General features: G+C 33.3%; 1 pseudogene; it reads left to right on the plus strand.

The window, feature by feature from the left end:
* The first annotated feature begins 6,799 nt into the window (after nucleotides 1-6,799).
* On the plus strand, nucleotides 6,800-8,978 carry LOC107942326 (RNA exonuclease 4-like; annotated as a pseudogene).
* The last annotated feature ends 6,181 nt before the right edge of the window (nucleotides 8,979-15,159 follow it).

The following is a 15,159-nucleotide window of genomic DNA, read 5'->3' on the forward strand; positions in this document are numbered from 1 at the left end:
ACTAGTCTGTGTATCAAATGATGTATAAATTAAGCTATGGGTGATTCTATTTAGGTGATGTTTTCAAATTTACACTTGACATATTTATATGCTAGGATTTTAATATAGAAAGAAATGGCAAGTTATTTAATTGATGGTTTGAATATGTTTAAGTTTTGTACATAAATGTTTAGATCATTTGAATGATCATTGTCATAAGTGTCATGAATTTAATTTAGCTTGAATTTTACATGTTTTAGCATAGGTAGAAATAGTATATGTAATTGTGTAATGACTTTGATTTGGATGAAACAAATGAATAGGTACCAAAATGTAAAGTTTCCAAAACAAGGGCAATGTCGTGACCTCGAGTCCCTAACGTCGTAACATGGTTCGACAGTGAGTGACGTCGCAACGTAACTCACTAAGACAACAACGTCATGATGTGGAGATTATGAAGTGACGATTTCAGTCCAAGAATTTCAAAACTTTACAATTTGGTCCTAATTCATGCTCGATTTAACAAAAGAGCTTTTGTAAGCTCGTGTAGGACCTGAAAATGATTGTGTTGTATGTTTTGAATGTGAATGATACTTATTTGTATATATAATTGGTTGAATGTTGCAAAAACCATTTGTAATTGCTCCGGTAATGAATGTAGCATACTACAGCTCGGACCCAACGAGCAGGTTGGGTGAGGGGTGTTACATTCATGAAGTTATACTATCATTGATCCTTTGAGGTGACGGAATCTTAGAAAAATGGGTTAGCATCAAATTTTATATGATTCGTATCATGAATTAAAGAGTATATGAGGATAAGTATTATGATGAATAGAATCCATAAGAAATTTTTTTAGTTACCACACAATTATGGCAATAGTGATGTGTGTATCTGAGGTAATTACTGTGTAAGAGAAATGTGAAGGTGTAGATGAATTGATGAAGGAAATTCAAAATTATAGGATGAGATTGAGTGATTGTATCATCCAACATCCCATTACAGTAAGTTGTATGATGTAAGAAGTTGTTTTGGAAGGGGCATAGATTGATCCGAGAAGATAAGATACAATACCTTACTCTGAAAGGCACCCTGATAGAGGTTGAACAACTGATGTCTTTGGGAAAACTTTAGGAAAAGATGAAGCCATCGAAGTATAGAAATTTAGTCAAATGGTTTGTCGTGATCACAACCTTCTATAGTACAAAGAGAGTTATCACATTGAGTTAAGGTCTACAGAGATGTAACGGGAAGTGAAAAGCTCCTAAAACACCATTGTTAAGCAAATATCATACTAGAAAGCTAACTAGAAAGTTAATAAACTCCATACCTATTTTGGGAAAAAAAAACAAAAGAGGATCTAAAGATAGACCTAAACTGGACTCTGAATGAAGATTCAATTGACGAGCCAAAACTAGAGATGGAAGAAAATCCTAAGGACTACCTAGACTCATGAACGAGTAGGGCTATCTCGAAGCTTAGTATAGTGAATATACTTTTGAGTAGGTAATATATAGAAAGTATGAGCCTAGAGTTATAACCCTTTTTGCCTCCAAAACTCGAGTAAGTAGTAATATAGATTATCGTAAGAATTTGTTTAGAACTTGAAGTTGAAAATCCAATGATGTGTTAACTAAGTACCATGTGCATATATATATATATATGAAACTATCCTTTATGTTTTAGAAATCTTGAATGAATGAATCAATAGTAATATTTCAAGTATGCTTTTGTGGTGTCATTGAATTCATATTTGAATTAAAGATAGTAAATTTACTCACGAAGCTAGGCTCTGCAAACGTATGTAAATCAAACTACATAAATAATTTGTTGTGTTTTTTGTTTTCTATGTTCTTATCTCAATGCCGCCTTATTCTTTTTCCTTTTTTTTAGCTTGCCTTCAAGTTTTCAACGCCTAATTTTGTTCGAGATGTATTTCGTGATTCTTCTCTTTGAATAATAAAGTTTTCAACTTTTTTAGAGAATTGCAGCATTAAATTCATTCAAAATCATTATAATAATATAAATGTAGATATAAATATAAATTATATAAAAATGTGAATAATTAACTTCTTTTAATGCTCAAGAAATAAAATGTTAAAACTTTTTACTTTGTATTTCCTATTTGAAGTGCTATATTACACACATATTTATATAATTTCAAGTTTTATCACAAGAGAAAATTTATATGGTGATAAAGGAAAGCTGATTTCATGAACCAAGAGAAAGAAAAAAAAAAGAAAAAGAATGGTATCACTTTGCATGTATTTTTTTTGATAAATTCTATCATGCTAAAACTATACAAAAGTAGTAAAAGGCAATTTTTCCTTTTGTAGCGATATCATTTATAAAATACATATATATATTTATGTACATTTATTATGTAAATGAAAAAATATAAAAATATTGAACTAATATTTTTTAAAATAATAATTATTGATAAAAATATATATTATTCATAAAAAAAAGGGTTTTAGTGGTTTTTTTTACAAATATTAAATTACTTATATAAACCTTTAGATTCATTAAAATGACAAGTTGCTATATCGAATAAAAAATGACAAATGGTAGCAGAGAAAAAAACACTTTTTTTTTTGTAAACAATATAGGACAACTCTCTTCCATATAAGTGTAGACAACAACTTGATACAACCGATCTGAATTACTATCTTTTAATTAAAAAATTTTAATTAAATTAACTGTAAAATATATCATTTAAAAACTTAAATAATAAATTCAAATTATTTAAAATCACGAATCCAATCAAACTAGATCAAAACGAGTTTAAATAAAAAAAATATTTAAACTCGAATAATCTGGGTAGAAGTCTAAAAGAGATGTTGTTTGATAATGTGGGATGGTTGTATGAAGTATGGACCATAAGTCAACTAAGGCAAAAGATGAAAAGTGTTGTTTGACTTAATTTCAAGCCTCTTGTTTATCGTCTACAAAAGCAACATTGAGGGAATCTTCTTAAGGCTCCTTTACAGTCAAAAGTGAGGCTGTACTGACATTCTCCATGTCTTTTATTGAGTTCAAGTCAAACCTCTTTCATTCTTCTAACTTTAATCTTTGCCCAAAGACAACGACCTTAAGCTACCTTGCTATTCCGATGATTTAATAATTATATCGATAGTTAAATTAGTTAAATTATCGATTTTCAATTTAGTTAATTTAATTCTGTCTAATAATAATTAAAGTACATAAAAGTTAAAAATAAAGAATTTAAAAGACGGATTCAGCCACTAATTATTTCTTGTTTTTTGAATTTTTTTATTGATTTTGAACGGTTCACTCCGAAATTAATTCAACTCTCATGTCCAAATTAATATACCAACTAATTTCTGGTTTAACCGATCCAATTCAAATAACATTGTGCTATATTGTACGTAAATCTTTGACTCTATCTCATGTCACTTTTCTTGTTCGATATGTAGATATCACCTGAAAATGATATTAACTAAAGAACTTTAACCTTAACCGGTTTGAATTCATATTTAATAATTAAAAAGTTTTAAATTTTAATTATAAATTTTATAAATGTTAGAGTTAATTGCACCAGATATCCTCAAATTATGATCTTTATTCTAAATCATCTTCAAACTATCGAGGCTATATCAATAAGGTCCTTCAATTACTAAAATCATTATTCTAATCATTAAATGAGATGTTAAATCTTATATGACATAATTTAAAATGAAAATAAAATGAATATTGTAAAAATAGATGTTGCAAAAATCTTGGTTTTGAGATTTCCAAAACTTTTACAAAAGCTTTATCGAACACTGAATCTATTTGTTCTATTTTACTTTATTTTTAGTTTTCTACTTTTAAAAGTTATCCGATAATGTTTTACTTTTTCTTTAAAATTTTCATTTTAAATTATGTCACATAAAACTTGACATGTTATTCAACAATAATGACCTGATTGATATAACATTGATAGTTTAAGGATGTTATTAGAATGTTTTAAAGTTTGAGAACCAATTTAAAATAAGAGTGATAGTTAAGGGATGCCTAATGCTATTAACTCTAAAACATTAATGTAAGAATAAGTTTTATTTTTTACTATTAAGTGAACATCAACTTTGAGATTGTTGACTTGTTCATAAATGAGATTAGGTAAAATAAATAAATTATTTTCGAGTTGTAGTTTTTTTCATATATATAGGAAATGAGATTATTAGGAATTGAACCCAAATTCTTATATTATATGATACAGTAATTTTTAATCTATAATAGAAATTATTCGAAACTTATTCAAGTAAAAAAAAAGTTAAATCATACTTGTGAACTAATAAAATTAAATATTGTAGGATACTAAAATTTGGTTAATTTGAGCTCAATTCCAATGATTTAGCTAAATTCAAGATTTTTATTTTCTTTTAATGGAACTCGCCTTGTTTGTATATGCTATTTCATAAACACTTAATTTTGAATGGACAATGTGTTTATCTACGGTTAATGTAAAAAATTAGTGATAGTGAAATTAAATACTACAATGAAATTATAACGTGAAGAAAAAGAAATAAACGCATCGCACTGAAAATAAATGTCTATCCAATTTGCTTAAGTTTTCTTTTTCTTCCATTGAAAACTTGTAAACTTGCTATTATATGTTAAGTAAAAGAGGACAATTGGGAACAATGCAATCTTTGACCAAATCTAAAAGGGAAAAAAGTGAACCATGACAAATTATTACAAGAACATTGTCAACGTTAAAAGAAAATCACAAGTCCTAACAAAAAAGAAAGAATAATATGAAATGGTTATTTCATCGAAAAAATATGTTGTAAACATTTTATTTTATACTAAAAAATTTGAGAATGCAAAAGAGGAAATGAAAAGAGAAGATGAAGCAATTCCAACATGAAAAGTTAGAAAAATGCTGCAACATTTGAATGTTGTGGAAACATTGGTTGTTTGTTTTAATTGAAATTGTTCTTTTCCTACACATGCAACCATTGGACTTTGCTTATGTTTTTTTGGGTGTTAATTTATTAATTTTGTCAACCTTTCTAGAATTCAACTTATGTATCTATGATTTCGTTTTCTAAAAAATTCGTGTAGTGGAAGATCTTGAATTTGAGATTTTTTATATTAAAAATATTCTTTTAAGTGAAGGTATTTGTGCTTGGATGGCGGCTTAAGATCAACTTCATGAAAACCTTATATTCCCTCAGGAGATTTTGCCTCGTGGAAACGCTTTTTAATGGAACTTTAACTTTAGTCAGTCTTGACCAAGAAACCATTGGTTTCACTTGGTGGACAACTTATCAATTTATTTAGTAAACTATTGGGGGCTCACGTGGCCCATGCCTGATTAATTATATTCTAAGTTGGAGCAATGAAATTATTTGAAGTGGTTTATTTTGTTCGAGAAAAACCCATGTACGAATAGGGATTAATTTTACTTCCCCACCTAGCTACTCTAGGTTGGGGGTAGGTCATGGTAAAGAAGTTATAGACACCTTTCCATAACTTCTATCTAGAGTACTTCACTTAATTTCCTCTATTGTATTAGACTTTGGCTGTATTTATTATGCGCTTTTGGGACTTAAACCTCTTAAAAAATCTCGATGATAGAATCAATTCGGTCACCAATTCGTCAATTTTTTATTAAACAAATTATTAAAAATTCATAAAAATAAAGAATATTAAAAATATATTAAAAATCAATTCAACTAATTTTTTAACCTGATTCAACTAGTTCATATCAGTTTGTGACTCAATTGGACTAAAGCCTTTCTCCGAATCAATACCCTGACTGATTCCTATCAACTAGTTTGACTGATCAATCCGATTCGATTAAGATAACTATGGATTTTGTTGTTTGCTGTTTTTGTGATGTATTACTTTGGAGTTTTAATAGATTGAAAATTTTTCTTTTTGAGGGTAAAAGATATAATTTTATCATTGTATTAACTTATAATTCTAAAATTTTTAAAAAAATCAAATTATAATTTCACATCTTTTGGTCGAAGTTACATATCGATAAAATTTTATTAAATATATCTTACAAGATAGGTAGAAATTTCCAAAAATGTTGACAAAATCTCTTGTTCGGAGCATTTTAATAACTTTTAAGTTATCAACACATATAAAGTTAATCATACACACATATGCGCTGGTGTGGTATACCCAAGCATGCCATGCACACACACGTAAAAGAAAGAGAAGGGAAATATTCTAAGTTGATGAGTGGGCCATTAGAGCATCTGGATTACTACGAATGTTCTGGTGCACCATAGCAGATATACGACTAATTTTTTCTCAAGGAATCATCCTAGTGGGACACCATCATTTCTTCCTTAATCCCATATAAATACCTTCCCCAATCCCCCCTTTCTTCCTCACCTTCAAAGTACCCCCCCCCCAATAATATATATTTCACCTATATTTCATCACTAAAACCAGCTATGGAGTGTGCAGATAACCCAAGGTATGTCTCAATCTCAACCCTAGACACATGCATATGAAACCCAACAATGTAGTAATTTTGTTGATGCAATGATCGAACAAGGCCGAGATTATGATGGTATTGGTCGGTTCACCCCATTTGAGATGGGTCGGAGAGCCAGTTGTTCCGGTAATAGATAATGGAGGAAGTAAGCTCTCTCATGGAGAGCTATGAAGAAAGATGGAGAAGAGAAGAGAGGAAAAAGTCCCTTCTGCTGTTTCCTTGTCCCCTCTTTTTTCGTTTTCCGTAGGCTTTGGTAATAATGGTCTAATACTTAGGTTGTCATAGTATTACGAGGATGTGACCGGAGATTTGATATGTATAATAATTTTATATATGTATAACAAGTTTCAATGATTAATGTTGTAATGCAGGAACAAATGTGCAGCTTGCTATAGACAGTTCAATAGGATGGAACATTTGGCTGATCATATGAGAACTTCGTTTCATTCAGTTCATGAACCTACTTGTGGTGTTTGTAAAAAGCACTGCCGATCCTTTGAATCTCTAAGGGAACATCTAATAGGTAACTAATTCAATTCATTTGTAATATATATATATATATATATGTCACAGATTCTTGAAAACTATATAAATTTGTTAATAAATACAGGTCCATTGCCCAAACAAGAATGCAGGAACGTGTTCAACATCCGAGGCTGCAAGTTTTGTTTAGCCATTCTCGATAGCCCTTATGCTCTTAGGGTTCATCAAGACAGATGCCAGCTCTCTGGAGTGAGCCATGTATTAATTCAAGTCAAATTATCTTTATATACGAACATTTATACGTAGGTAAAAGTATCATAAAGGTCTCTGTACTAAAAGTTGGATTGCGTTTGTTCCCTCTACTCAAAAAATAAGCAAATTGGTACTTATACATAAGATCAAATAGTAAATTAGTCATTCTGTTGAAAATTTCATCTATTTCTACTGTTAAAAAATGATCTCTGTTGAAAATTTCATCTATTTCTACTGTTAAAAAATGATCTCTATACGTCAGAATGAAGTACATGTGGCACGCCATGTAGAATCGTCTAGTTATTCTATCAGTCTTGTCAATTTTTAACAGTAGAATTAGACAAAATTTTTAATAGAAAAAACTAGTTTGCTTTTTGATCTAATGTATAGGGATTAATTTACCCCCTTTTCTATAGTAAAGGAGGGCAAAATGCAATCTAACTCTTAATGCAGGAGACTCCATGATAATTTTATTATATGTATATTTATAATGGCACTTTTTTTCCCATATTGAAATTGATTTAAAATGTGGGTTTTACTTGTAATAGGGGATATCAGCTTACATGGCTAACTTGGGTCTTAGAGATAGCTTAACAATCGACAATGGTTATTCAAGAGGCCCACAAGTTGTTGCACTTGCATGCAAAACTGTTGGTGGTGGAAGCGATAGGTCATTGGATCTTTGTGCAAGGGTTTGCATCATTGATGAAAATGAGAATATAATCTTCCATACTTATGTTAAACCTTCTATTCCAGTTACAAACTATAGGTATGCCCATAGGATAAATCCGAGTAATCCCTAATCTTTTCATGTTCAACATATATTCAAACTTGGTCCGACACTTGCCTTAGTCTGAGTAACATAGGTTCCTTGTTTGAATTACTTTCAGGTACGAAACAACAGGCATTCGACCAGAACATTTGAGGGATGCAATGCCATTGAGACAAGTTCAAAGAAAGGTTCAAGATTTCCTTTGCAATGGAGAACCAACGTGGAAAATTCGATCACCTAAAGGTGGAAAAGCTAGGATTCTTGTAGGGCATGGTCTTGATCATGACCTAGATAAAATGCAAGTCGAATATCCACCAATTATGATAAGGTAAAAGATTAAGGATGCCATATATATATATATAACATACATTCAAAAGGAATATATATGAGTCAAACTACAATCTTTTTTCAATACAGCTTGCAGGTTTTGTATTATTCGAACTCTTCAGTTTTCTTAAAGTATTCATGTTCGATATTTGTTTACAGGGATACTGCAAAATATCCTCCCTTGATGAAAACAAGCAAACTTAGCAACTCACTCAAGTACTTAACTCAAGCATATTTGGGGTAAGTATCTATAGATCATCCATTTCTCCCCTATACGATCGGTATCCGATCGATGATCGTTAACGAGAGAGTGATGCATCATGTTGGGTGTGAATTAGGTATGACATTCAAAATGGCATTCAAGATCCTTATGAGGATTGTGTTGCAACAATGAGGCTTTACGTTAGGATGAGGAGACAAGTTCATAGGAGACAAGACTATCCGTTGGCTTCCGACCCTCAAAACCGGAACAACTTCGCATCGTGGAGGCAAAACGAGCTCGAGAGGATGTCCCCTGAAGAAATGTTGGCAATCTCAAGGTCTGATTACTACTGTTGGTGCTTGGATTCTGCGTAAAAACACTGAGAAATGCCACTATTTCATTCTCCTCCCCCCCCCCAATTACTTGTTATAGCAATAAGAAGGAAGTAATTAATTGTTATTTCCCTAGTGTTTATTTGTACTAGTAAACAATTTATTGGATTATATATACATGTATGTATGCTAGTGAAATCGTCTAAATAAATGGAATTATAAGAGTATTCATAGAGTAAGTTTAGCTCGGTTGGTTTATAGAATACAGTCCTCTTTCAAAAAAAAAAAAAACCGCTATCGAAGGCAATGAATGTACCATGGTTAACTGATCTCTATTACTATGATTAAGGGTATTCAATAAGTCGATTTAATTATTATCCAACTAAACTTTCATTAACCAGAAACTAGAATGATAAATCCATTAATAGCTTTCAAAAATCAAATTCGTCACACATTAAAAGTTTAAAATAACTAATAAGAAAGCATACAAACTTAACAAAATTAAGCTGAATGAATAATTAAAATATTATAAATTTAACAAACTGAAATAACATTCAAATATTAAATTTCGATTAATTTGAATGAACTGATTATTTTTTTATAATTATCCGAACCAAATGAAATTTAATCTGTTAAATAATCAACCTATAGACACGGTAAAAAATTCCAACAAGAACACAAATTCAACATATATAGAGATTATGAAACATGAATATCATAACAATATTATTTCAATTCTCTAATAAATTTAGCAGAGGTTTTCTGCAATTTTCAGCTGCCTGTTTATCTTGGGTTTTTCTCCCAGGATGATGATCAATGTTGGGATTTCCAAATTTTAAAATGTGGACAACTTTTTTCATATGTTTTAGTTGAGAGTTTGATATTTACCATGCATTTGGCACCATCTTCACCTCATGGTTAATATTGATTCCCTTTTTGTGAGGACCACTCAACACCTACAAGTTCATCTTTGAATCTCATTGGTTTCAAATGGAATCAGATTTCCATAAAAGTTCATCCTCTGATTTTTCTTGGCTTTCTTGTGTTAGAATATTTTCAAATATTTATAGTATCCCAATAACTATAAATGAATGGGTGTAATTAATCAAAAGATAAAACTTTTGGTCATTGGTCAAAAGTTATATCATTTGATTTTTTAAAAAAAAGAATTATAACTATTCAAAAAATATTATTTGAATAGTTACAAAATTAAATGAATAATAATTATTATTTATTTATTCATAAAGACACCTATTGAAAGATGTCTCTATGAAGAGACATGAAAATTCCTATAAATAGGAATGGGATTTCATTTGGAAATCATATCAACAAATTCTAATATTATTTCTTCTCTTCCTTCATTTTCTAATATTATTAGATTATTCTATAAAGTATTGCTGCAGAAATCCTTTGTAGAAATTGAGTTTTTGTTATACATTACTCAGTGCATAGTGGACTATTCTCGTCAGTGCAAAACGCAAATAGTCATTGGCTTCATTGTATCCTCGAGGTTAATTTGCTTGGAACTCGTTTGCACACTGAAGATAAGTGGGGGCGAATATAACCTTAAAGATAGTGGCTTGATACACGCCTTGGAGCCTGTCCTATTTCTTCTTTTTCTTTTGGAGTTCCGATCGTGTGTTCGAGTTTTTTCCTTACTGGAGCTTTGTACTAACAATTTTAAGGTTATATTTCATGATGACTACCACAACACATGAAAGTGGTGTTGCGGAAGCGACGATAATATTAATAACAATATTATCAGAAATATTTAGATAATTATTATGCCAACAATTATACTAAGAAAATTCCCAGTTAAATTGGAGGGGTCACAAATGGTCCCGCTTAAAACCCAACAACTAGACAGAACTCACTTAGATATTTATAGCAATAATAACTAAATAAATATAACCAACATAAAGCTATTAAATATAAGCAAACAAATAAGAAATAAAATACCAGAGATTTAACGAGGTTCGGCCAATTTAGCTTACGTCCTCGGACACTACCAAATCAATATTTCTTCTAGAAATATTACAAAGGAGAAGATTTTTAGATGATTCAACCAAAGGGGGAGGGGTTCTATATATAACAAACCAAACCCCCTCCCTTTCTATCTTTTCCTAATGTGGGATATTGCCAATATTCAACAAATCTCCACCTTGGCGATATTCCACATCTTCGAACATCTTCTCATAACACAAACTTCAATAGTGTCTTCAAATTTGCGCCAACGACGCCATATCAAATGTGTCGGACATTGATCAAGTCTAAACAATGTTCAAACTTGGCCCTTGTAACCACCTTAGTCAGCATATCTGCAAGATTCTCCGTAGTGTGAATCTTTTGGAGAAGTATCTCCTCTTCTTCGAGAATTTCCCGCACAAAGTGATAGCGAACGTCTATGTGCTTCGTTCGTGCATGAAAAACTTGATTCTTTGCTAAATGAATAGCACTCTGACTGTCAGAATATACCTTAAGTTGTTTCTGACCAACTTCCAAGTCTTTAAGCAATCCATGAAGCCAAATTGCTTCCTTCACAGCCTCTGTAATTGCCATATACTCTGCCTCTGTTGTAGACAAAGCCACCGTGGACTGTAAGGTAGATTTCCAACTAACTGGCGCTTTCGCTAAAGTAAACAAATAGCCAGTTGTAGACCGTCGCTTATCCAAATCACCTGCATAATTAGAATCACAATATCCAACTATGTATTGACCAAATGATTCATCCTGCTCGAATGCCAATCCGACATCTATGGTATTTTGGAGATACCGCAGAATCCATTTCACAGCTTGCCAATGACCCCTGCCCGGATCATGCATGTACCTACTAACAACACTAACAGCCTGTGAAATATCTGGTCTCGTACATACCATTGCATACATCAAGCTTCCAACTGCATTTGCATATGGGACTTTTGCCATGTACTCTCGTTCTTCCTTAGTCGTTGGAGATAACTGGTTACTTAGTTTAAAATGAGGAGCAACTGGGGTACTTACAGGTTTTGTACCTTCAGACATACCGAAACGTTGTAGTACCTTCTCCAAATACTGTTTTTGTGACAGCCAAAGTTTGCCCCTCTTTCTATCCCGAGTTATTTCCATGCCGAGAATCTTCTTAGCTTCCCCTAAATCCTTCATCTCAAACTCTTTACTCAACTGAGCCTTCAGTCTATCAATCTCCATTTGGCTCTTTGCTGCAATCAGCATATCATCAACATACAAGAGTAAGTAGATGTAGGAACTATCTTGAAGCTTGCGCAAATACACACAATGATCGTATTTGCTTCTTTTGTACTTCTGGTCCTTCATGAACCTGTCAAATCGTTTGTACCATTGTCTCGGAGATTGTTTCAATCCGTACAACGATTTGCTAAGTTTACACACCCAATTTTCTTTACCAGCAACCCTGTATCCATCTGGCTGAGTCATATAGATTTCCTCCTTCAAATCACCGTGTAGAAACGCGGTCTTCACATCAAGTTGAGCTAGCTCCAAATTCAACTGCGCTACCAAGGCCAACAAAATTCTAATGGAGGAATGTTTAACAACTGGAGAAAATACCTCATTATAGTCAATTCCCTCCTTCTGAGCGTAGCCTTTAGCCACTAACCTTGCCTTGTAACGAACATCTTCTTTGTCGGGAAATCCTTCTTTCTTTGCAAATACCCATTTGCAACCAATCGCCTTCTTCCCTTTTGGTAGTTGTGCCAACTTCCACGTCTTGTTTTTCTCTAGAGATTGCATTTCCTCTTCTATTGCACCTAACCATCTATTATTCTCTAAACTCTGAATGGCTTCGGTGTAAGTGGATGGAATATTATCAACAACTGGAAGTGCATAAGCTACCATGTCAGTGAAACGAGCTGGTTTCTGAATTTCTCGTCTCTGCCTTCTGACTGCAATTGGCTCTGATTGCTGTTGAGGTTCTTGGGTAGAAACCTCTTCCTCATCTGACTCTGCATCTGCCAATGAAGAATCACTAGTGGTACCTTTTGCTGGAATTACCACACTCTGCTCAAACTCCACCTGCTGCGAAGTACTACTCACTCCTTCTGGATTTACCTTATTCAACATGGCAGATTCATGAAAGGTAACATCCCTACTGATTATCGTCTTCTTTGCCTCTAGACACCACAAACGATATCCCTTAACACCAGCATTGAAGCCCATGAATAGAGCCTTCTTTGCTCTTGGATCTAACTTTGATTCTTTCACATGATAATATGCAATAGAACCAAAAATGCGCAAGGTGTCATAATCAGTAGCAGGTTTTCCATACCATTTCTCCAAAGGAGTCTTGCCATTTATAGCAGATGATGGCAAATGATTGATGAGATGTTGAGCGTACGTCACAGCCTCAGTCCAAAACTTTCTATCTAATCCAGCATTAGATAACATACATCGAACTTTCTCCACAAGCGTTCGATTCATACGCTCTGCCACCCCATTCTGTTGCGGTGTTCCACCTACGGTGAAGTGCCTTACTATGCCACAATCTTGGCATATCTTCAGGAAAGGATCGCTTTTATATTCTCCACCGTTGTCTGATCGGAGAACCTTAATCTTCCTTCCTGTCTGATTTTCAACTTTAGTTTTCCACTTAAGGAAAACTTCAAGCACCTCATCTTTGTTCTTCATAGGAAACACCCAAACTCGTCTGGAAAAATCATCAATAAAGGTGACAAAATAACGTCTTCCTCCAAGTGATGGAGTCTTGGACGGTCCCCATACATCAGAATGCACATAATCCAGAATACCTTTAGTATTGTGAATCCCAGTGCCAAATTTCACCCTTCGTTGTTTTCCCAGAACACAATGCTCGCAAAATTCAAGTTTGCAAGTCTTTGTACCTTTCAATAATCCTTGCTTGGCTAGAGTTTGCAAGGATTTTTCACCAGCATGGCCCAAACGCATATGCCACAGCTGTGTTGCCTCAGCGTCCTTCTTGGTACTCGTAATTGCTGCTGCTGTTGTCCCGACCACTGTACTACCTTGGTAGTAATACAGATTGTTCTTTCTTATGCCTTTCAACATCACCAATGCTCCTGAAGTTGCTTTAAGAACTCCATCTCGTATTGTCACAACTAGGCCTTTAGATTCTAACGACCCCAAAGAGATGAGATTCTTCTTCAACTTTGGGACATATCGTACATCCCGCAAAATTCTAGTAGATCCATCATGACTCCTCAGTTTAATTGAACCTATCCCGGCTATTTTACATGTGTTATCATTACCCATGTAAACAACCCCTTCATCTAGTTTTTGAAATTCAAAGAACCATTCCCGAATGGGACACATATGATAGGAACAACCAGAATCCATGATCCACTCATCTGCATATAATGTTGAAGATGTCATACTAAGAGAAAAGTCTGACTCTGCTTCACTATTGCATTCTGCAACATTTGCATCTTGCGGAGTCTTCCCTTTTTTCTTCAATTTTGGACAATCTTTCTTCCAATGTCCTTTTTCTTTGCAAAAAGAACATTCATCTTTGGCAACAGCTCGACCTTTGGACTTTCTTCTCTTCCCTTAGACTGACTTTGCTGACGACCTCTTGTTACCAATGCTTCCACTGCTGCTTCACCTGAACCTTTCAACTTATCCTTTCGGCGTAGTTCATAGCTATACAATGCAGCAGTTACTTCATTGAAAGTTACTTCCGATTTTCCATGAAGTAGAGTAGTTTCAAGGTACTCAAACTCCTCAGGAAGCGATCCCAACAACATTAACGCCAAGTCTTCGTCTTCAAAAGTCACATCCAAATTCAACAAATCAGCCACCAGCTGATTAAAATTGGTAATGTGCTCGTTCATCGTGGTACCAGGAACATAATTGAAACGAAACAGTCTTTCTTCATATGCAACTTATTTTGACTGTTCTTCTTCAAGAATTTCTCCTCCAATGCTTTCCACAATTTACTTGCAGAAGTCTCTTTACTGAATGTATACTTTTGCTCTCTGGAAAGACATGATCGAATTGTACCACATGCCAATCGGTTGATGGTCTTCCATTCTTTATCATCAACCCCTTCTGGTTTTTCTTCCTCAATGGCAATAACTAGACCCTGTTGAAAGAGGGCATCTAGAAGCTCACTTTGCCACATGCCGAAATGACCTGTTCCATCAAAAATTTCCACTACAAATCTCGTATTTGCAGTTCCAATCCTCGCAAATGTACGAAGTGGAAGTTGTTGATATGGATGGTTTTCTTCTGTCATTTTTGCCATAGCTTCTACTTAATAGCCACCAAATGCAGAATACCCACAAGCTTTAGGAAATGTTTCTGATGTGTAAATCAGACTAAGCTGCAACACAGAGCATACTACAAACTTGCTGATACCAAT

The sequence above is a fragment of the Gossypium hirsutum genome, chromosome A07 (genome assembly GCF_007990345.1).
Source record: "Gossypium hirsutum isolate 1008001.06 chromosome A07, Gossypium_hirsutum_v2.1, whole genome shotgun sequence".
NCBI classification, from domain to species: domain Eukaryota; kingdom Viridiplantae; phylum Streptophyta; class Magnoliopsida; order Malvales; family Malvaceae; genus Gossypium; species Gossypium hirsutum.